The sequence below is a fragment of the Xenopus tropicalis genome, chromosome 3, assembly GCF_000004195.4.
Source record: "Xenopus tropicalis strain Nigerian chromosome 3, UCB_Xtro_10.0, whole genome shotgun sequence".
In the NCBI taxonomy this organism is placed as follows: Eukaryota; Metazoa; Chordata; class Amphibia; order Anura; family Pipidae; genus Xenopus; species Xenopus tropicalis.
In genome coordinates, this window is record NC_030679.2 from 86,436,253 (window position 1) to 86,459,472 (window position 23,220).

A 23,220-nucleotide genomic window follows, 5' to 3' on the forward strand; every position below is an offset into this window, starting at 1 on the left:
ATGGTTTAAAACTTAATGCATATTATATATATAATATGCAGCAGAAGCCAGCACTCACGTGTAAAGCTGGTAAATGTGCCTGGGTGCAGTCCCAACGAAATGTTTACAGGTGCTTGGAGAAAGGTACCGCTCACACAGGTCTTAACACTGAACCTAAGACCTGTGTGAGCGGTACCTTTCTCCAAGCACCTGTATATATATATATATATATATATATATATATATATATATTGTATATACAGTATATATATGTGTGTGTGTATAAGTCTTTAAAATTGGTGATAAATTATTTGTAGTCGTCTCGACATCAACCCGATACAACTGTCAAGAAATAGCCCCACAGCTTAAATTCATTCATTAAGTCCAATGGAGCTATAGAGAGATATTAAATTATATGTGACAAGTAATGTTTTAGGTAGATAACCTTTACCAGCAATGATGGCATACTGCTTAGTTGAGTGTTACCATACAAGTGCAGGAGTTTACATTGAGATTTATTTTTTATTTTTTAGGGTGAATGTGATATGCTTATGATAATAATGTATTCATACAAACAACAGGAACCTAAAATTTGCTACTGACAATTTTCTATCCACACTACAAAGGTGCTGCACCCTCAAACACCTAAAAATTAGGAAGGTCAAAAAGATGACAATACAAAAAAATGTATTTATTTATTAAAGATTTCTTGAAGGATTCCCAGCAGCTCGGTATTGTTTCCATTTAACAGAAGTTTGCAGAATGTTACGGAACAAAATTTTATGGAATCTTAATAAACGAACCCCTATACTATAAGGGCCATGCTTCAGTAATATGTTAGAAATTAAGCAATGCCACTCCTGGGCACATTGGCTTCCTGAAGGATTCTGTCCATGTAGTAATTTGCTTACTTGGTCTATTATCCACCATCTAGGCTTCTTCATTGCTTAAGTCTGCTTTTCAATTTTAATAGCTCTTGAACATAGAAAAGGAACCGTGGCTTATTAGATTGTTGTCAAATGGTTTATAGTATTAGAAAAAGTTTTGTATAGCTTACTTGCATCCATAACATGCAGCATTTGTTTTCTAGAAAACATCAAAGCACTGCAACTGCAGCTGTAACAGTCATAAAAATGCCATGTAGTTTAAAAGATTACGGCCAATCCATATGTGACCTACCCTTCTCCTGCCTCAAGCCCATTAAAATATGTTAGGAATCTCCATATTCTCTCTGTTCTTCTGTAAAAGTACATTAGATGCAGTAGCTCTACAAATATATTTATTGGGGACACCAACAAAAAAATAGTTATTACTTTTATTATTTTCCTTTATTTATATAGTACAAATGTATTCTGCAATGCATTACAAATACTATAAGACAATTCACATCTGTTTTTGTCCCAATGGAGACTAAAATCACATTCACACACAATTTTTACTTTAATTAAGAGCCAATTAACCTGCCTGTATTTTTTTGAGTGTGGTAGGAAACCAACACAGACTCATGGAGAACATACATTGAAACCTCAATTTTACCCTTATTTTACAGTGATTTTTTTTGTGGTCCCACCAAATAATGTATATAACGCATAACACATTTCCCTGATTTTACATTTACCAAATTTTACACCATTTCCCCTGAAAAATGTAAAATAGGGGTTCTACTGCACTTGCTTCTTGCAGAAGTCCCTGGCTATATAATGTATAATAGCTGTAAAACACTGCAGAAATGTGTTGGTGCTATATAAATACCAGAAAATAGAAAATAAATGAATTAAAAAAAAATAATTCATTACACAATTTCATAACTTTTTGCACATTATACTTTGGTGTTAATGTGTGGTATATTTTAACAATTTTCACTGAATGTATGTGCAAGCCCTGGGGCAACTGCACATGCTTCAAGCCAAAAGGGTAATGGAGGGTGCTGGGGATGACATTTGTTTATTTGTGAAATGTTGCTACCACATTACTTTTTTGACGCAATCACGACTTATTTGACATCGCTGTGACTTTTTCCTCACTTTGCAAATTCTTGTTGTGGCAAATTTTTGCAGCAGTTTCAAGAAAAAATTAGCCAATTCCAAAATGTGGAATTTCGCTTTGAATCCATGCCTGGTGGGCAAACATACATTGTGTGCACCAAAATCAGCTCTGTGTGCCTGCACCCAGGTTGACGAAATGGCTCTGGGTTCAGGCACAGGGAAAGGCTGAAGCTAGCACAGGAATTAGCTTCAGTCTGTGTTTATCCCCAAGCCAAGAATCAGCCCCGTCTGGCATTAGCCTAAAGGAAAAGGCTGCAAGTGAGATTGGCAAGTTGATCTACACAAATAATTAATGTAGCACCCCTTTTATCCCCCATCATGCTTCCCAATTATGTACAATGAATCACTGGAATTTGTGGGGCCGCAAAAATGGATGCCACATCCAACAGAAAAAAGCATTTAGTGAGCATTAGCCTCTTCTATGTTGGGTAAGCACCCCCACAAACCAACTCATTACACACACAAAGGTTCTTGGCCAAATGCTATTTTATCGTATAACATATTTTTCACTCACATTGGCAACTTGAGTGCCTCATACACTAAATGGCCAATCAAGTTAAAAATTACTTATGTGAGAAACATATACTTTGTGTTCGCCTTTTTTGTTGCTTTGTATAAAAGCAAATAAAATACTCTAACGTATAGAGGACAAAATACACTTTGAAGATTTTTTTCAACTAACATTTTTGGTAGTTGTAGGATCTGATTGAACATGTACATGTGTCAGGCTGATTGACCTTTCACCTGACTTATTAATTGTAGCACAATATAGTCCCCAGGTCATGCTGGTGAATGTCACATTATTAACCTTTTGACATTTGTGTCCAAACAGGATTCCCTCTTAGCACCTTCCTCAAGTAGGATTCTAGAATTGTGGTCACATCCTAGTTACCTTATTGTGTAGCTCTCTTGAATTCATTAATTCATTAATTAACTCATTTAGGGTTAGGATTAAATTAAGTGGCAGAGGTTTCTTTGTGAAATTAGGAAATGTGCACTGCAGCCTAGCTGTGCTCTACTTTATATTCTATGTTGGCAGGCTGTGCATTTCCTTCCATCAAAGCCTGTTGTAAATTATCTCGATTTATTTTTTTGGTTTTTGATCCCCTTTGTTGATTTTTCCATTTTTAGGGGTTTCTGAGATATTTGAATTTTTATGCTGCTAATACCTTGGTTTTGGCTCAACTGAGAGTCTGCAACCCAAGAGTTAACTGATCACAATATGTACAAAGACAATTAGGGTCCCTGACACTCTGTGCCTTCAAAAAGCTGATAAGCTGAAAGCTTGCCAAGCATTAAAAAATGTCTGCAATTGCAAATGTTTCAGAAACTACTTAATAAACTTAAAAACTAATGTACATTGCATAAGTGCTCAGAGGATCAGTATGAACAAGTTTATAACAGCTAATTTTTTAGGTTAAGATTGATCACAATACAAGTTTTGTTTGATTTTGAACTTCAATTTTGCATCCTTTACAAGTCCACATTAATTGTAACAGTTCCATATTTCAGACAGATATTTGATATTTTTGTGCAGTTATTGTACTTTGTATGTAGAAATGAATTTTAGTAGTTCCGTTCCTATATTTGTATGCAACTGCATCTGATTTAAGTTTTCTGGTTGTGCTAGAAAGTTGAGGTTTGTTTAGTTAAGCAGATAATTGTAATAGTAATGTACAGTATTAGCTAGTGTTATAGGTTTACTGTAGCATTCGGTATATAGGCTGTATGCAATGAGTCTACAGTCACTGAAAATAGCAATATATGAGCTAGTGTTTTAGGTTTACTGTAGCAACTATAAATCTGTTTCCATTTGATAATGTCATAATCAAAATCTGTGCCAGAATTATTCACATTTTTTACGAGTAAGCAAGCCCTGCAGCTGTAATTGAAGCATTCCAGGAAAAAATCAAACATTAAAAATCTGCTACTTCTGTCTGGCCTGTACAGACATGCATTACATAGACCCCAGCAGACAGGTAGCATTAACATTAATAACATATACAAACTATTGTGTACCTTTCTTAGATTTTTAAGCAGGTAGAATAACATGTAAACCAACAGGATTTTGTGTAATATTTGTTGTGGAATGTATGTAACCAATGTGTATGTGGGTAATGTAGCAACAGATATACAGCCTACTGAGTTTTGGTATGAGTAATAGACAATGACAACAGGACAAGAGAAGTGTAAGGCAATTGCAATTCAAAACAGTGAAGACAGATGGAAAGAGAAAAGCATAGCCATAGATGCACGTTTTGAAATACATAAACACAACAGGGCTAATTTACAAACACAAGTGGTAAATGCACAGGTTCCTGTAGCAATCATTTATCAATTAGTTTTGATGTGCTAACAGTTAGAAAACATAAGCTGCTGTGGTACTCTGGCAGGTGAATTCAACATTGCATGAAATATGATTTGTAATTTACACTAGTGATTTGCAGGCTGACCTGCAACCCACGGGTTTACACTTAGGTCAGGTTGGTTAGGGTTGAAATTTGGGCAACCAGTGCGGGTTTTGGGTTAGGTGAGGGTCAGACTGGGAAAGTACACCCTCTGCTGCTAAAGTTTCCGTCTTGGTGGATGCAGAAGTAGTTTACAGAAAGACACAGATAAGGGTTGGGTATGGGTACTACAATGGCAATATTTTGCAGGTTGGGGTCAGGTGCAGGTTAAGGTTTTTCGGATTATGGTTGGGTACGGGGTATGTTTTTCCTGACCCGCAAATCACTAATTCACACACTTGTAAAAAGAGACATGACACATTCTGTTTGTAGTAGACATGCCAATTTAAGCCTCAGTCATATAAATTTAATTTAATAAATTTCTTTCTTCCTAATTCTGTTCTCTGCTGTTAGGCTAATGCCACATGAGGCGTTGGGCGGATATTTTCGGCAAGTGTAAAATCGCTTGCTGAAAATTCCCCCCCACGCCTCCTACATGTGCCTGCACCCGAATGAATGAGATACACTTGGGTGCAGGCACATGTAGCCGATATACGCGTAAAAACGCAAGAATTTGCATTCTCTCACGTTTTCATGCGTATATTGGCTACATGTGCCTGCACCCGAGCGTATCTCATTCATTCGGGTGCAGGCACATGTAGGAGGTGTAGGGCGGAATTTTCAGCAAGTGCTTTTACGCTTGCTGAAAATATCCACCCTATGCCTCGTGTGGCATTAGCCTAAAGGCTTAAAGAAGAAGGAAAGGTACAATCACTGGGGAGTTCCAGAATGTTAGGCACCCCTCAGAGATTGTAATCACTTACACTGGGCTGGTGAGGTTTTCTCCAAACAGGAGTACCAGCCCGGGGTATAAGGTAAGTGAATAAGTGATCCTTTCTTCTTCTGTCTTCCTGCTTCTTGCGTATGCACAGTTAAAGCTGAACTTTAACAAGAAAGTCAGCATTTTCACCCTACTGTGCATGTGCAGGCCCTGGGATTCAAAAGAACAAAAACAGACAGAAGAGGATACCTTGCTCGCAGCAGGGCTGGGCGGTCAAAATTAGGCACCCACCAGTGATTTTACCTTTCCTCCTCCTTTAAAGACCTTTAAAATGATAAGTAGAAATTTAGAAGTTAAGCAACATGATTTCTGTAATTTTGAACTATAAATGAGTTAAATAAACATCTGTTGAACCAGTATCAAAGAGATATATTAAACAGCAATTTTCTTAGTACATACCTCAAGTTGCAGATTTATTATGTTTTGAAGGGTGGGTTCGGGCAAAACAAAAAAAAAAAAAAAACAATGTTAAAAAAAAGTGAGCATAAACTCTTTATCTTGTGCCCTTTATGTTTTTGTATTATTTTTTAATCTACAAATGCTTCTTTTAAACAAATTTGGAGTTTTAGGTGGCAATTCTGACCTTCAAATCACAATAAATCTCTCTAACATTTATAATAACATTTAAACAATAAATACCGCCAATATGGATTTATGCTATCATAAGGTGCCCATACACTGTAAGATTTGGAGAACTTTGGAAGTCAGCATGTCTCAGTACAGTTTAACCACCCACACACTGGGCCAAATTGGGCTAAGCTAACCATTGTCCAGTGCCACTGTTTGGATGGGGATGGATCACATCAGTTTGCCGCTGCAGTCCTTATTCAACAGGGGTTTCAAACCTGCCAGATTAATATCTTTACAATTAACAGGCTGTCAGTGGGCCCCATACAGAGAGCCATGGGTCAAAGGCTGCTAATGCAGCCCTCGACTGACGGGACTTTTAAACCTACCCCATTGATATTTGAATGAATAGCAGGCTGGTTAGTGGGCCTCATACACAAACCAATAAGCTGCCAACTCAGTCAAGAGGGACCAGGTTGACAGCTTTTATCAGCCTGTGTATGGCTAGGTTTAGTTACAATCCAGTTATGGTACTGTTTTATTAATATCAATGAAAATGAAACTATTAAAAAAAACAATAGAAGTATGTACTTGAAATGGATTTTGTGAGAAATGACCTTCTTATAATTTTGAGCTTTCTTGATACTGGGTTTCCGGATAAGAGATCCCATACTAAAAATGTGGTCCTTAGATGTCCTATATTTCTTTGTCTGTTATGTCTTTCAAAATACAATGTTGTGTTTATTGTTAAATATGACAAGTAGAGACATGGGGATAATACTGTCAAGTCCAGACAATATCTTTGCTTAAGGGGACAACGAAAATACGGAAAGAGAAAGTGATGTATGTCTATGCTGTGTTCAGTTACTATGCCTTGGGCTGTTACTTATTTAAGAAATCTCTTCCATTTTGAAGCCTCAAGTGGTTAAATGTTGGCAGAAGCGCAAATGTCTATTCAATATTATACAGGCATGAGTTCATACAAGCTTTTCTTGTCTGCTCTGTTCTGTGCCTGGCAATGTTATTCATTAAATGTTCATGTGATACATGATAGTATATGAACCAGTTATAATTGGTACCTGTAATCTTTTGTTGCTTGTCAGTCTTTACATTAATACAATGTTAGCTGTTGTTCTATTTATCAGTTTAAGGAGCTAATTTATTAAATTTCAACGTTGACTTTTGCCATGATTTGCAACAGAATTATGCAATTGTGTTTTTATTCCACTACCTCTTTTTTTTCAGAAAATCATGCAAGATTTTATTTTTTATAGAAATGCAGTTGCAGAAAAAAAGTGATAGCAGGGATGACAGTGTTTGAAACAGAGTTAGGTGGGGCAGTATATTTGCATGCAGGGTATTTTTGCTTTTCCTGTATAATCATAGGCTCATGAATGGCTAACAGTCTGAGCAATCAACTTATAGTCATTGTACCAGATCAGTAAAAACTGACAACCAGGCATTTGAATGACCCTTATGGGCACATGGTCATTGCTCAGCCTAGAGTTGATATGGCCCACTATTGGACAAATCATTGGAGTTTATGTTACCTTTGTATAAATAAGTGCTTCTTTGTGTTACTTTTTATTTTTCCCTCAGTTCAAGTTTATAAATTGTTCTCTAATTAAATAAGTTTCGAATATTCTTTTTCTCTTATCTTGTTTTTCTAAGTAGTACATAATGTCTAGAGTTCTTCAATCCTTCTTGATGCACTTTGTTATTTAGGTCATACACCATTTACAAAGCCCTTTTTCAAACAGGTTTTAGATGCCTACAGATCTAAACCCAACATTGAGCATTGAGGCCTCACCAGTGAACTATATATATATATTTCTATGTGTCATCTGAGTTTACAACCTTTTGTCTGGTATCAACAGTATATGCAGCAGTATATGCAACTAACTTGCAGAAGAAAAACTTGATAGCAATACATTTTTATTTATTAAATGAAGGGAGTCTATGAATAATAATTTTAAAATTCAAATCTGAGCTATCAACAAAACACCTTCAGATGTCCTGTGCTTTCAAATCACATGATTATCAAATGTTTAATTTCAGTATTGATCCACACAAACAGCATTTAGAAGCAAGTGAGGATACTCGGGATGCTTTCTGCATTTCACTCTCTAGAATTTGGCCAAATCAAATTGCAAAAATGCTAAGAATTTCTTGTATCATGAAACTAAACCTGGATTTGGTGTACCCCCTCATTACTAAGGATTTTTATAAAGCAAAACCATAAAACTAAAGAATTAAACTGTAAACCTATCCTTTGATAAAGGCTCACACAGCGGAAGCTTTCCAAATTTTATTTTCATGTAGCTACATTGCCCATGTGGAGGCTCTCAGCATTAGAAGGTGCTGATCATTTGCCCCATAAATAGGTACAATTATTTAATTGTAGAGCACGAGAACAGCATGTGATAAAGGGCCCCAGGGATGGAAACATGCATCATGCAAAATAAAATCAGTTGAGCAGCATTGCTTTCCATTATTTTATGCTTGTCTCATGCTCTGTGACTGATAGTTAACAAGGCAGAGATTACATTACAAGTGACGTTTCAAAGAAATGACTTGCGAAACTGAAGAATCCAGCTGTAACTGCATATTCTTGTCTGAAATCAATGACACTCCAATCCATGGAAAAAACTTGTCAGTTGAAGGAGTTATTTAGACAGGCTGTAGAAAGGCTGCAGGAATTATCATTTTCTCCCAAGTATGTGATACTGTACTAAAATTCTATACTAGATATACAGTAGATATATAGAATAGATATGTATCATCTTATTTGTTTTATATGGTAAACCATTCCTGAATTCAAGATTTTTTTTTATAGATTTGAGCTTTTCATTGCTTTATTTGATTTTCTTTATTTTGTGCATAATTGATTTGCAAGTAATCGGCTTGATCTACTGAATTTTAAATTTACTAAAATGGTTAGGGAATACAATATTTACAGTTACAAGGTGATATATTTTAAAGAGGTTTTTAGATTAAAACTATTAAATTTATAACTGACACTTAACAAAGAAGCAGAGTATTAATGCTGCACATTATGCTTTGGGGTTCTGTACCAGCTCAAGGCAACAACAGCCCTTTAGTAGTGCCTCTGAATGTACTGAACATGCTAAGTCACAGCACTGTGTGCTGCTGTCAGTTACCTGAGCTTAGGAACTGACTCAGATATATGCGCACAACTTGAAGGCCTGGATCATTACTGTCAAACCTCTGGGCTGGTGCAGTAAGTTCAGTATATCAAACACAGCATTGCTAGCCTAATTTACTATTAGAGTTTAGTTTTCCTTTAAAAGTGCTGTCCAACACCCACACTACATATGACATATGGCATTCATCAAAGTACGAATTCGAATCACAAAATAGGAAAAATTCTGATTAAATACGATAATTTGTGATGATCGGAAACGTCACAAAAATGCTTACGAAAAAATCGTAATAGTCACGATTATATCATAATGGCGTTCCGAAAGTCACAAAATTTTCATATCAGAAAGATCGGAAACGGCGGGTAAACCTTTCTGACTTTGATCCTTCTGTGCATGTTTTTGAAGCCTCCCATAGGACTCAATGGCACTCTGCAGCTTCAACCTGGCCCAAAGAAAATCACGATAACAAAGCTTTAATGAATCCAAAACTTTCGTACTCGTTGCAACAAATACGATTTTGTGTACGAAAAACATACGCACAGTTCGAAAACTTTGAAAAAATACAATTATTTTGTATTCTGACTTAATCGTACTTTGATATATGTGCCCCTATGTGTCGTATGTATTAAGATTGAAGACAAACATCACTGGTGATGTTGCCCATAGGTACACATCAGCATTTAGATTTGAACAGTCACCTGAAAGTTAGAAAAAAGCAAGGATCTGATTGGTTGGTATGGGCAACATCACCAAAACATCACCGGTGATGTTTGTCTCCAATATTAATAAATATGCCCCGATATGGTTGTCTCACAAATATGTTCATACATGTGTTGGCTTTCCTTTACTTACCATGTTAATGTTTGTACAAACAAAAATACTGTAGGTGTAGTTATTGTTACTTGTCATATTGTACCTGCTTCAGTTATTCCAGTAATATTTGGCATTTTGCAATACATTAAGCAAAAATTAAAGATAATATGCAACATTATCTCTATTATTTTTCAGAATTATAAATCAGATGCTAAAATGGTTACCAGATGCTAAAATGGATGTAAATAATGATTGATGTAAATAAAGTACTTTTGGTCATTGCAGGTTGTGAAAGCTGCTGCTTGGTTGTTGTCGCACCCACCCACTGAGTCATTTAGTAAGGATTCCTGATACAGCCCTTCAAACTTAATTTCTTTGGCTCATATATCAACTCCCCAACATTGGACCGCAGAAGAGGAGAGTAATAGGAAGTTCCATACACTACTGATGTCATTATCACTTGTGAAACAGATGTCCTTATGTTATGTTATTAAATGTGGAAAGCCAGTAATTATTGACCATTACATGACAAAATATATTAGTTGGTAACATGAACAAAATGAATTATAGCATAATCAACTTGTCCAAATTCAGGATTTAAAGCACATATTTCTTTAACTAGTAAATATAAATGAAATCTTATTACATTATTGTCTATGAAGATTCTCATTCATCCAGGTCATGATATACAGTAAAAAAAAAACAAAAAAACTCAAAAGTCCAGTTGCTTTAGACTTAATTCTACTAGATACTGTATTACATTATTATTACATTATCTTATTACAATCTTATATTGTACAGGGTAGTCTTTTTACCTTAATCAGGTATAATTTGACATGGCAATAGAACTTTGAAGAGTAGTTTCTGGGCTCCACATACCCGAAGTGTTGTTCTCTGCTTCTGTGATGTCTGTTATCACAAATCTTATTAAAGCTGAACACTTAGGGGCACATTTACTAAGCAATTTTGAGAAAAAGTTGATATTTTTTTTCTTCCTGATATTGTTTCTTGAAAAATTAGAGTTTTTAGAAAATAACTCCCATAATTTGTGATTTATTAATGTTTAGTTAACTTTTTTTGGCAAAACAAAATTTGGCAGGATTAATTTGTCGAGTACCATTGAGTCCTATGGAGGCTTAGAATAGTCGAGGAATAGAATTGTCAGTGACAGCTTGTCCTTGACGCATTTTCAAGGGGAAGTTAATCACCTCATTGTTTTCTATTTCACACACTTTCAAGAGGAAGGAAAACCCATCATTGTTTTCTATTTTATTGAAACTGAAACACATTATTGTTTTCCAAGAATGAGCGTCAATGCTCCAGTTAAACTTTTTCGAGTTTTAACAATACTTTCTTCTAGGAAAATTTGTGATTTTCGGAACATAAACTGGAAATTTTTATATGAACAGCATTATCGTGACATTTTATGAATACAACAATGATCAAGTTTAATTCGAATTTATACCATGTAGAGTTTATACGACTGCCAGAAGAAAATGAATTTTAGTAAATCAGCCCCTTAAAGTTCAGTAATGTGAGAGTCAAATGATTCTGATTTTTGCAGTCCATACTGATTTGGGAAGTGATCAGTGTGCTCCAGTGATTCCAGGACTTTATCATTTGTTTTATATGGAGCACAAAATGGGTAATTTATCAAATGCAAGGCAGGGTGCAAAGTACAAAAAAATCGCACAATTCAGCATGTTTTCCCATATTTGCTCTATAAATACAGTTTTGTATGCATTCAGAGACATGTAAGCATCTCCCAACCCCTACCTGTTTGCAGAGTTGCACGTCATTCATATAAGCATTGATGGATGTAGGCTACAGTGGAGCCCTGTACTTCTGCATATGGCAGGGGGTTAAGGACAGGGCTGCCTTGCACCCACCAACTGGAGACACATATTGCAACCAGACCTTGGACACTGCTCACTGTGGATTTGCTGTGGATCCATAGGAATCTTTAACAAATTTGGTGGACCTGCAAGACTGCAAAGAAACTGTTTTGAGACAACGTATTCTAATTAATCAGACTGTAAAACCATTACCCCCCCACACACTGATTACACTTTTGATTATCCCAATAAGATCCTTAAAAAACAAACAATAATTATCTGCTGCCAAGATCCAAATAAAACAGATGGCTATCTTCTACTCTTGATACTGCTGAAATGTCAATGAAATATATATGGTGTGCTTTATGACTTACTTGGCAGCCTTACTGACAACCTAGTATATTGGTGGGGGACATGAGAAAACTTGGCTACACTAGAAAGACTAGGAAACAGACAATACACAGGACAAAATCAGTTATCATTCTCAGTTTTTTTCATTCTCTTTCTCAAGATAATATCATAATATGCAGAAATGGGAACCAAGACACATATTTCTAATGTGAAATTACTTATTTTTGGTATATGCTTTCTTTTCATTAATCAGTTCAAATAAAGCCGTTTTGTGCTTATTTGTGTAAAGTTTAAATAATGTGAAAGTAACTGTACTGGTAGTCAGAGCATATAATCCAAAGCCATTCTTGCATCTACTTTTTTACAGACTTGTATGGTTTCCTATTTTATGACATTCCATATACTCTGTTTCTTTAACAGAAAAACGTTTTTTTGTCACTTTATGCCTCAGGTGAGTGATCTGCAAAGTTTTAAGTTTATTTGCTTTAACATATATGGCTCTGGCATTCCTCCCGTATGCAGAGTTATTTTTGCCCAGAAGGGATATCATTTTTTCCTCCCACATTCTTTGTTGTAAGTGTGAGGTAGTGGTCCAGAGTGGGGAATGTTACATCCTAACTCCAGGCAGGGCTGTGTGAACACATGTAAGGAAAGAGAATTCAACTCCTCCTCTCAGCTTATAACTTTCCACACTTAGCCATTTAATATCACTGCAGCTAAAGGCTTCACAACACCTCGTGCCTGCTGGATTTACAATCACCAAACATCAGTTTGGTAATTTATCTCATCTTCCATAAAGACCCACAGCTGCATATGTGACAAGCACAGCAGAGACAAATACAGAGGAATCCAAATTTTACTGGAATATAAACACTGATTACAGCATGACATATGTAGGTAAGGTGTCTATAGCCACCACTAAAAAATGTTTCTTTTCTGTACCCTGTATATGATTTTTATCTTTCAAACTTAACAAAAGGATTTACATTTAACATTATAACATTCTGCTGTTGGTCTATTGATTTTCCTAAAAACTTTAATGGCATTTTCTATAAGAACAGAGAATAGTTTTAGTGTACACTATCTCTTTCTATATGCATCTCTGCAACAAATATGCAAGGTATTATGATTTGTGCAACAATAATAGTTTTGCAGTTCCTTTCTCGCTGTATCATACTCACCTTTATTGTATTTAATTATCTATTTTTGATATTATCCAATTTTGATATTATCACACATCTCTTAGTGCTGGAGACTTGTAAGTACATCTTCAGATCTATATATCCTTGTGCAAAAACCTGTTACACTTTGGGTATGTAATAAACATGTAGGTGTATAATTTTAAAGACATTAAGTTAACTTTATGGCAAAAAAACTGTAACATTTGCATACATTAAATTAAAAAGTTATAAAGCTGTGGCATTTCATCATTCTCTATGTAAAAGCTCCAGGTACATTTTTTAAAATGTGAATATACCAGATTTGTGCTTGAATTCACACACTTTGATAGAATTGGTCCATTGAAATGTATGGAAACAAAGGATTGTAGATATTGTAATCTTTGATTTAAATCAATGCAGTTTTAAAATGGAATTAAAAAGTAGGTATAGTCTAAAATCTTACTAACTGCACCAGTTTCTGTGCAATTTACTAAACATATGTTTTCTGCATAATATTTTACTTGCAGATGTGCAGCCACTTTTAACCTCTTGAATGAACTGCATTTAGCAGGGCAATGGGCTATGTGAAAGGCAGTACATAAAAATGTATTTTTTGCTGCATTGTACACACAGCTGTATAAATACACCCCCTAGTGGATCTTCTTTATCAGTTGTTAGCAAAGACTTATTCCTTATCTACCTATTACTTCTCCAAATCATTAGGACTCATACAGGAGGTAAGCAGGTGTTCCATCCAAAAGTACTGATGATGTCAGGATTGTGCCAAACTTGTGTCTTTGTGATGGACAGGAGTGTCAGCTGGTTAAGCTAAATGAATTTTTGTTTTTTCTAAAATGTCACCATAGTTTTATTTCCTATTTGCAATTTACTTACAAAACAAAATGCTTGTAGCATGGCAAACAATATAGCAGTAATCAAAATTTAAAAAGGGGTAGGCAGAAAGTAGGCCTGTCACCATGGCACATGGTGCAAACAGACACTGTGTGCCACTTTCCTTAGTTGTTAGAACCCCTTTAATCACCCATTGTATACTCAAAACTAACATTCTTGGCCATATGGTTTATTTCAAGATGGCCATTCAACTGCTTATAGTCATAAATTAAACTGCTATAGGTCAAATTGCTGAACTAAGGTCAACAAATTGAAGTATATTGATCAAAGAGTAAAGAGACAGTTCAACATTCTTAATATTGAAAAACTAAGGGGTAGATTTATGAAAATGTGAGTTTAGAGTTTAATACATAAAAACTCACCCATGTTCTAGTCATTCCTATGGGATTTTAAGAAGCATAATTATCAATTGGTGAACTCTAACCTTTAATAAATACGCTTCTAAAAATCCCATAGTAATGAACAGAACATGGGTAATTTTATGTATTAAAGGAACAGTAACACCAAAAAATGAAAGAGCTTTAAAGTAATAAAAATATAATGTATTGTTGCCCTGCACTGGTAAAACTGGTGTGTTTGCTACAGTAACACTACTATAATTTATATAATAAGCTGCTGTGTAGCCATGGGGGCAGCCATTCAAGCTGGAAAAAAGGAGAAAAGGCACAGGTTACATAGCAGATAACAGATAAGTTCTGTAGAATTCAATAGTGTTTTATCTGTTATCTGCTATGTGCCTGTGCCTTTTCTCCTTTGAATGGCTGCCCCCATGGCTACACAGCAGCTTATTTATATAAATTATAGTAGACTTTCTGAAGTAAACACACAACTTTTACCAGTGCAGGGCAGCAGGACATTATATTTTAGTTACTTTTATACACTTTCATTTTTTGGTGTTACTGTTCCTTTAATACATAAAATTACCCATGTTCTCACTCACATTTTCATAAATCTGCACCTAAGCTTGATTGTATAGGGTTTTTTGAGTTTTTTTCCCAAAATATTCTACTCGACTGATTATCTAAAAAACTAAAAAAATGTTAAATAAATAAGGATGTGTGATGTGATTAAAGCAGTTAAATATGGGAATATGATAGAACCATGGAACTCTCCTGGTTAGGGTACAGGAGTCAAAAAAAATAGCTGAAATTATAAAATTTCTTCCATGTGGCCATCCATCATCTTGTGATGGTCTTTTAGTCAGGATTTGGTTTTGAATTCTGCACCATCTGAAAAATTTCAATATGACTGTACACGAACAAACATGAATTAGTTCCTTCTATAAGGATTCAATGTATGTTTATAAAACAGGACTGAGTTCCATAACTGTTTAGCCAAACCAAATCTGTTCCTTTAAAGGGGCATTATACCCATTGTTCAACATGAACAATGGGTATAATGCTGTCTTCATTAAACTGTGTTCAGTGAAGACAGCACTCATACTCATATTTTAATGTTTAGTTCTTGTGCAGCAAATAATTTGATTTCCAATGCACAGCCTAATACATCTGCCTAATGGGCAAAAAGGGTAGAGGAGGATTTCTATAATGAAGCTTATATTGATGTTCAGAACAAGCCCTATTGATTGCACATGTTGAGCAAGGGGGTATATTTCCCCTTTAATGTGATGTGATTTAAAAGTACCGGACAACTAGAGAAAAAAATGTTTTGCTTAGATTAGGATCGAAATTTCAGGCCCATATTGGAGGTGATACATTTATAATGGCTATAGGGAATGACTAATCTCAGGCAAACTCCCTAGTAGTCTGTGGATTAACTTGAGAATTAACTAAGAGCCAGGCTCTCTATTCTGATGGATCCATAGTGATTTTTGGATTTATTTGTTTAACAAATCTGAAATGAGATAGCCTGGTGCAGAAGGATTTATGCTAACGCTACTATCTAGTACTATCTATTACCTAAGAAAGTCTGTCCTTGGTTCAGTTTCACCACTATCAATATTTATTGAATGAATAGGAAAAAAACTTAAAAACTTTTGCATGTAGCCTACTATAGAGACTCTTTTCTTTTTGTGTCTAATTTAATAAATTTAATCAAAATTTAAAAAAATGAATGCTTGGAAAACAGCAAGATTTTATAAATATGCCCCTATAGAGCATAATTTGTGCAAAATGTTGCATTAAACAAAGAGAGATATATTCTTTCTTTACATAATTACACGTGGCTCTTTAATTTGACAATCCATTATACAAAATAGCTTTGAGGTGGGTACTGTACCACAGGGCTTAAAAGTTATAACAACTGTAATAGACATGAGAGGCATTCTTTGTTGGTGTCTGTTCTCAGATATCACTGAGGTAATTATCCATTCATCATTTATGTAAATAGTATTTTAGTATAATTTCAAGCATGACAGCTGTTATTTAAAATGTACTTCTTAAGGCAAAATAACCAAAATAAATATTCAGTTACAAAATGGGTACAGTGCAGTTATTTTTAACATATGTTAGAAGACATTTGAAAAATTATGGTTTTTTTGTGGGTCTGGACAATATAATACAATCATGGAGGGTACACAATAAGTCAATCCAAATAATATTATAGTGTGAAATTTCATGAAATACTGCATGTTTAAAGGGCCAGATTTAAATTTTTTATAATGTACAAAGATATCTGTAGGCTGGCTGGGGGACATATAAAATCTATGAACCTATATATATATATAGAGAGAGAGAGAGAGAACAGAGGGGAGTACACCAGTCACCAAAATAACAGCCCTGGGTGCAGGTAGGGGCCGCGCACTCAGGGACTCAGGGTGCAAATGAAAAAATTTTTATTGAAAAGACTCCAATGTTTCGAGTACAAACAGTACTCTTCTTCAGGGACAAACCAACAGGCTGAATACCAACAAACAATTTATGTGCCCTCCCACAAAATTGGAGCCAAAAAGTGGCCATGGTAACCATAGCAACCACTGTAAACAAACAGCATGAAGAAAAGAGGCAAAAAAATATAATAAAAGGGAGTGAAAATAGGTGAAACTATAGTGTTACAAGTGTTACAGTTATGTATACAGTAAGTACCTATTAGGTTTCAACATGTATCATATGAAAGAATGTTGCAAGATGTATCTAAACATTAAAGTATAGGGAATAAGTTTCCTATAACCTATATATACGTAACCTATATATATATATATATATATATATATATATATATATATATATATATATGTATATTTCCCTAAAATCTGTATAAGTAAGTGGTCATTTATCTTTATTTTAATAATAAGGCTTGACCCTAAAAGGGTTTGAATCTACTATCTTTATCTATTAAAGAAGGTACTAATTAGCTTGCAAAATGTGGCAGCTTGCACATCACCTTTAATAAACACGTGTAGTACTGTATTAACCAGTCAGTATGTTAAAGAGTAACCATGCTGAGATCACAAATAATAACATGAAGTGAAGTTGATACCTCATTGGCTAAATTAGACAATACTTTCATTGGCTGATTAAGATACATTGCGCATTAAGAATATTACAGATAATATACACAAAATGGGTAGTATGATAAAACCGTCACAAAAAAACTGTAAGGAGTACCAGGAGACCAGCGCACGTTCCTACCTTCAGGCGCGCCACCCCCCGGTCTCCTCCTGTGCAGCACACTCCTGCGCTCTCCCCTCTCCGGCGCTTTCCGACGCGCAATGGCAAGAAGCGCGCATGCGCAGTAGCTTTAGAATCTCCCGGCGCTGATGTCACTTTGGCGCCAAATTGAAACCTTAAAAGTGTTTCCTTGCTTGTTTTCTTTGCCCAAGCTGGTTCTGTCTTCCTGGTGCCTTGCTAAGCTAGTTTTGTGGTTGATTATCCGGTTTTTGACTTCTCGCTTGACTTCTGGTTCACAATCCTTGCTGCCTGCTACTGACCTTTGCCTGACCTCGACTCTGATTTCGTCTTATCCTTTGTGTACCGCGTTTTGAGAATAACCTTGACCATAAGTAGGATCCCTGTCTATCCTTCCGCAGAAAGTCCGGGGCCCCAAAAGGGCGTCGGTGAACACCAGGGTCGGCAGGGCTCTCCTGTTCTACCTAAGGGGTTATTCCAGGCAGTTTCCGGGCTCCTAAGTATACAGACTGTAACAAAAACTGGCTTCAATGAATTTTGTGAATTTTCGCCGTTTTCCACTTTTTTTAAAGAAACAGTAAATATTCACCCATCACTAGTTGTGATAGCATACAATACTTGTTATCATACTTAGCAAATAAAGGTAGCAGTGCTAACCATTGCCCCACTGGGCTGTAAATGTACATGTTTATAACTGTCCGGCAGTATATTCTTAAATGCATAACTTTAGTATTGGTTGGATATAACTGTTTTCTTGGCAATAACTTTACAGACCCATAAAAACATTGATGGATACTATTAATCTTGCTGTTCCGACTTAAGAATTTTTTTAGAGTGTTTATTAAATCAGATGACATTTTTTGTGCTCTGATGTTTGATGTTAGTTCTTAGATCACACCACCTGTAAATGAGGCCCATATCTGTACATTTGGGAAAGTTTATTTTCTGCATTGAATTATTTCCTTAAGCATATAACAGCAAATAGTCCAACAGATGTAATCATTTCTTTCTGGGACAGCTTTATTGTTAAACTACATAATTTTTACTTCATACATGTGTTCCACACATGGGGGATTCAAATAACCCCCAATTCTGGTTTTAAGCTTGAAGAAACAAACTCAGCAGTTATTACTAGGAGAAGTAGAAATGGCTTAAATTATACAATGTAAATCCTGATCACTATTTTGTTAAGTAATTGTGCTGTGAGAACTGTGCTTCCCACAATCTAAAAATGTATCAACTTTCATTTTTTATTTGAAAAAAACTGGAACACTTGAATATGTGAATTTGTGAAACTGAATCTTGAAAACTCAATGAATATAAAGTCAAACACAGCTCATACTTATTATGTTCAAGTCTACAAACTCATATTAAAAGCATTGCTATTACAGAAATAATCCTTCACAAAGCAATTTTCAAAGTATTTATAATGTTATAATTATATTTTCACATCATGATATTTTTTGAGACGGGTTTCTTAACTCTCTTCTCAAAAGACCCAACTTAAGTTTGGAATTTAGCTTTGCCACCAGGTCTCGACTGGGATTCCAAATAGGCAAATTTTAAGTATACAGAGGCCAAAATACTCCATGTGCCATTGCTGTAGGTGAAAAGGTAAATACAGCTATGATAAAAGGCACTTTTAATCAGTATTATATTTGTGTGTGTACCTACATATTTTTAATAATCCTGTCATTTACACATAAATAGAATGAAGGATATATTGGAATGCTTGGAGGGGGTGGTGGAAAGAGGAAACATAAAAGTTTGAGCTTTACCTCTCCTGCATTAGAGCATCACTGCAGTAGTAGTGATGAAGTAATTTTCTAATATATGAATAGAAATATAATAAGAAATAATGTAAAAGAAATAATGTAATAGAAATGTAAAGATACAGGCTTTAGTAACTTCACATCTTCACATCTTGTAATATTATTATTTTTTGGTTAAACACACACAGACAAAATGGCATGTGTGGGAAATACCTGCTACAAACACATTTCTTTCACCTTTTAATCATTTTTCCTGTGCCATCATTGTCTTTATATGTTTACCTTCCAGGCAAATGCCTGGTTTTGTGTTTTAGAACTTTTTTGTACATCTCGAAAGACAAGAAAAACATTTTTTGTTAAATAGGTTTACATTTTCAACCCTACTGTCTACACACTAAAAAGATGTCTGTCACTCAGCAAATAGATGATGAAAGATTTGCTTGCTTCTGCTTTCGTTGAACTATGCCTGTGTGTAAAAGCAGGTGTGAATAAGCATTCCACATCAATGAGAGCAGAATTCTAACTGACATAGATGGCAGAAAATGGCAAACACTGAAACTGATTATACCTTCTACAGGTCTCTGCCTGAAAATATTTTGATCTTTGATCTAAAGTGAAGTAGGGGTTGTATCAAAATTTAAATCGTAGCATGTAAGCTGACACTTTTCACATAATCCACAATTCAATTCAGGGAAGACCAGCCAGTATCTTCAAGTGTGAACAGCAGGACAGGTTCAAACATGAAATGGGGAGTCTTATTTATCAAAATTCAAATTTGTGAATTTTAGTGGGAGATGTCAACTCCCACTGTCAAGATATCAACTTTTGTGTTCGATTTTTTTTCACAATTCCAATTTTTTAGTGCTAAAACTTGCACAATTTGAATTTTGTTTCAAAAACCCAAATGTCTGGTATTTATTAGGTGTAAAAAACCCGAAAATTCGAATGTAAAACTTCGCCATCTAAAAGCCTGTGAGTTTATATAAAAGTCAATGGGAGCTGTCCTAGGCAAAGTCAAGCCATATTTTCAGTTCGAGATATTCAAGTTTTTCAAGTAATTCAAGGTATTCGAGTTTGAAAATTTGAACAAATTTTTCCTTATTAATAAATAAGCAAGCGAGTTTATTCGAATTAGAAAAACAATATCGAATTCACAAACTTGAAAATTGATAAATAAGCCCATTAGAGTTTTTTTAATTCAAATAAACTCAAAATTTTACTAAACTCGAAAATGTCCTTTTTTTATTAAAAAATGTAGAATGTAAAAACTTGATTGAAGAAAACCATGAAGAAAAGCTTGAATGCATTGAATTTGTATTCTACTCATCTATTTAAATACGTCTACAAACCCAAACTGAAGATTTACATTTTGTTTTTGGCATTTTTTGCCTTGAGAAATATTGTACATTCAACTTTTGTAGGCCCTATTTAAAATTCATCAGTCCCTCAAACTTTAAAAAGAACAAGAGTTGGACCAGTTCCATACATGATAAATCAGTCCCTCAAACATTAAAAAGAACAAGAGTTGGACTAGTTCAATACATGGAAAACACAAATATATGTTCTGTAGCCACTTAGGATTTATGTAATGGGCTCATCCACATACTAGACGATAAAAGGGACACACACAAACTTGACAGCCCTAAGTTAGGTAGAGGGTTCTCTTGTGTCTGTGAAAGCTGCACTCTGTATAGATGGCTCCACAAAAGCACTAAGTATGTATATATGTATGTTAAACTGTATTTATAAAGTGATACTAAGAAACACACTATACTACTATATAATAACTAATATATATATATATATATATATATATATATAAAACTACTATAATAAATAATACATTGATAAGTACAAAATGTACAGAGATTAAGTACAATGTATTAAGAGACAGTAGAAAGGGGGGACCCCCCAAGTGCCAAGATTGGATCAGTTATTGGCTTATTTATTAATTTTTGAGTTTGTAAATTCAAGTATGTTTTTCTAAATCAATTAAACTTACATATTGAATGCTTGTTTATTTATTAATGTGGTAAAAAAAAGAATAAAACACTTGAATACCTCAAATTTTCGAATTTACAAACTCAAATAAAACTCGAATATCTCGAATTGAAAATATGACTTGACTTTGCCTATTACAAATCCTAATGACTTCTATAGAAACTCATAAGCTTTTAGATAGCAAAGTTTTCAGGGTTTTTGCACTTAATCTCTTTTGTCTTTGACTCTTATCTTATTGCAATTGTATCTTTATTTGTGCTTATTGTAATACTTTGTATTTAACTATTATCTTAATACCCCCTGTTTGTATTAATGTATTCTACTGTACAGCGCTGTGTACATAAGTAGCGCTTTATAAATAAAGATATATATACATACATACATACATCCCCCCCTTATGTTTTAGTGGTCCAAATGGCAAGATCTGAGTTTCATTTAAGAGAGTGTTTTCTATTGGGGAGTTTGGGATGGAATTCCAGAGGTAAGGAACAACTAGATAGAAATGTTAAAGATGAGACAGTCAGGGAACATACAGGGAGACAAGTAAGGACATTTAGTAAGGAGCAGAGCAGTGAAGGGCTTTGAACTTTAGCAGAAGGGTTTTGTATGCTATCCTTAGCTTAACAGGCAGCCATGATAAAGATGTTATGAGGGAATAAACAGCTTGCCTTTTAAGAAAGAACTGGATTCTAGAAGCCGAGTTTAAGAATGGCTGCATGGCAGTGAGGCTGGGACACCAGTTAAAGAGATACTGACACCAGAAATGATACCTATTTTTACATCTATAATGACATTGTCTTTGCATGCTAATTATAATTTTGGCATACTAAGGGGCACATTTACTAACCTACGAACGGGCCGAATGCGTCCGATTGCATTTTTTTCGTAATGAGGTTTGAGATTTTTTTACGGAAACATGTTGCGACTTTTTCGTTACTAATACGATTTGTGCGAAAAAACGCGAGTTTTTCGTAGCCATTCCGAAAGTTGCGCAAAATCCGGCGATTTTTCATAGCGTTAAAACTTGCGTGAAACGTCGCACCTTTTAAGTTTTAACTTTTCGCGCAAGTTTTAACGCTACGAAAAAATCGGCAGATTTTGCGCAACTTTCGGAATGGCTACGAAAAACTCGCGTTTTTTCGCGCAAATCGGATTGGTAACGAAAAAGTTGTAAAGACGCCGAAAAAATCGCAAAAAATACGAAAAAGTCGCAAAATGTTCGTTTTCAAATCAGAATTTTTCCAATTCGGTTCAGATTCGTGTCTAAGTAAATGTGCCCCTAAGTATTTGCTCAAAATATTAAATATCTAAATCCCGTGTTCCTCTATTAGGAGGCTGCCATATTTGTGCAGCAGGAGTCCATTAGCATTAGAAGCTATAACTGACAGGCTGAGAAGGGACAGTCAGGTTGGCACTTCAAATATTTTAAAGAGTAGTTTTTTAGTGTCACTTTAATAGGAGGTTACAACTGATCAGACAAGACTGATTTAGCAGTCTTATATTAGCAATAAAGGAAAAGGGGCAAGTTTTGACAGTGGCATTAGTATGATTTAAGAAGGACAGGGACTTGCCAAAGATAACCCCATGCAGTATGCTGAATCAGCAGTGTTTATCTGTAGTAACAACATTTGTTTTATTCTATTTAATAACATGCTTAATGGAATGGAGACATCTGTGTTTTGATTTGACAAGGCCATTTTGAAAATCCCTACACTGTATATTGCTACAAGAAAAATCCATGACTTT

The 23,220-nt window shown here is 35.0% G+C and overlaps 2 protein-coding genes across 9 annotated transcripts in view; both read left to right on the forward strand.

The window, feature by feature from the left end:
* LOC105946907 overlaps nt 1-23,220 on the forward strand; it is a 42,103-nt gene that overhangs the window by 16,412 nt on the left and 2,471 nt on the right. The gene's annotated exons all lie outside the window — the stretch shown is intronic.
* LOC101732997 (collagen alpha-1(VII) chain) overlaps nt 11,605-23,220 on the forward strand; it is a 190,409-nt gene continuing 178,793 nt past the window's right edge. For 4 of the 8 annotated variants that reach the window (XM_031899075.1, XM_031899079.1, XM_031899078.1 and 1 more), the window contains exon 1: nt 11,606-12,939. The gene's annotated coding sequence lies outside the window, so the exon portion shown is untranslated. Of the gene's footprint in view, nt 12,940-23,220 lie in introns of all 8 variants that reach the window. The other 4 variants (XM_031899082.1, XM_031899081.1, XM_031899076.1 and 1 more) reach the window with 3 other exon arrangements.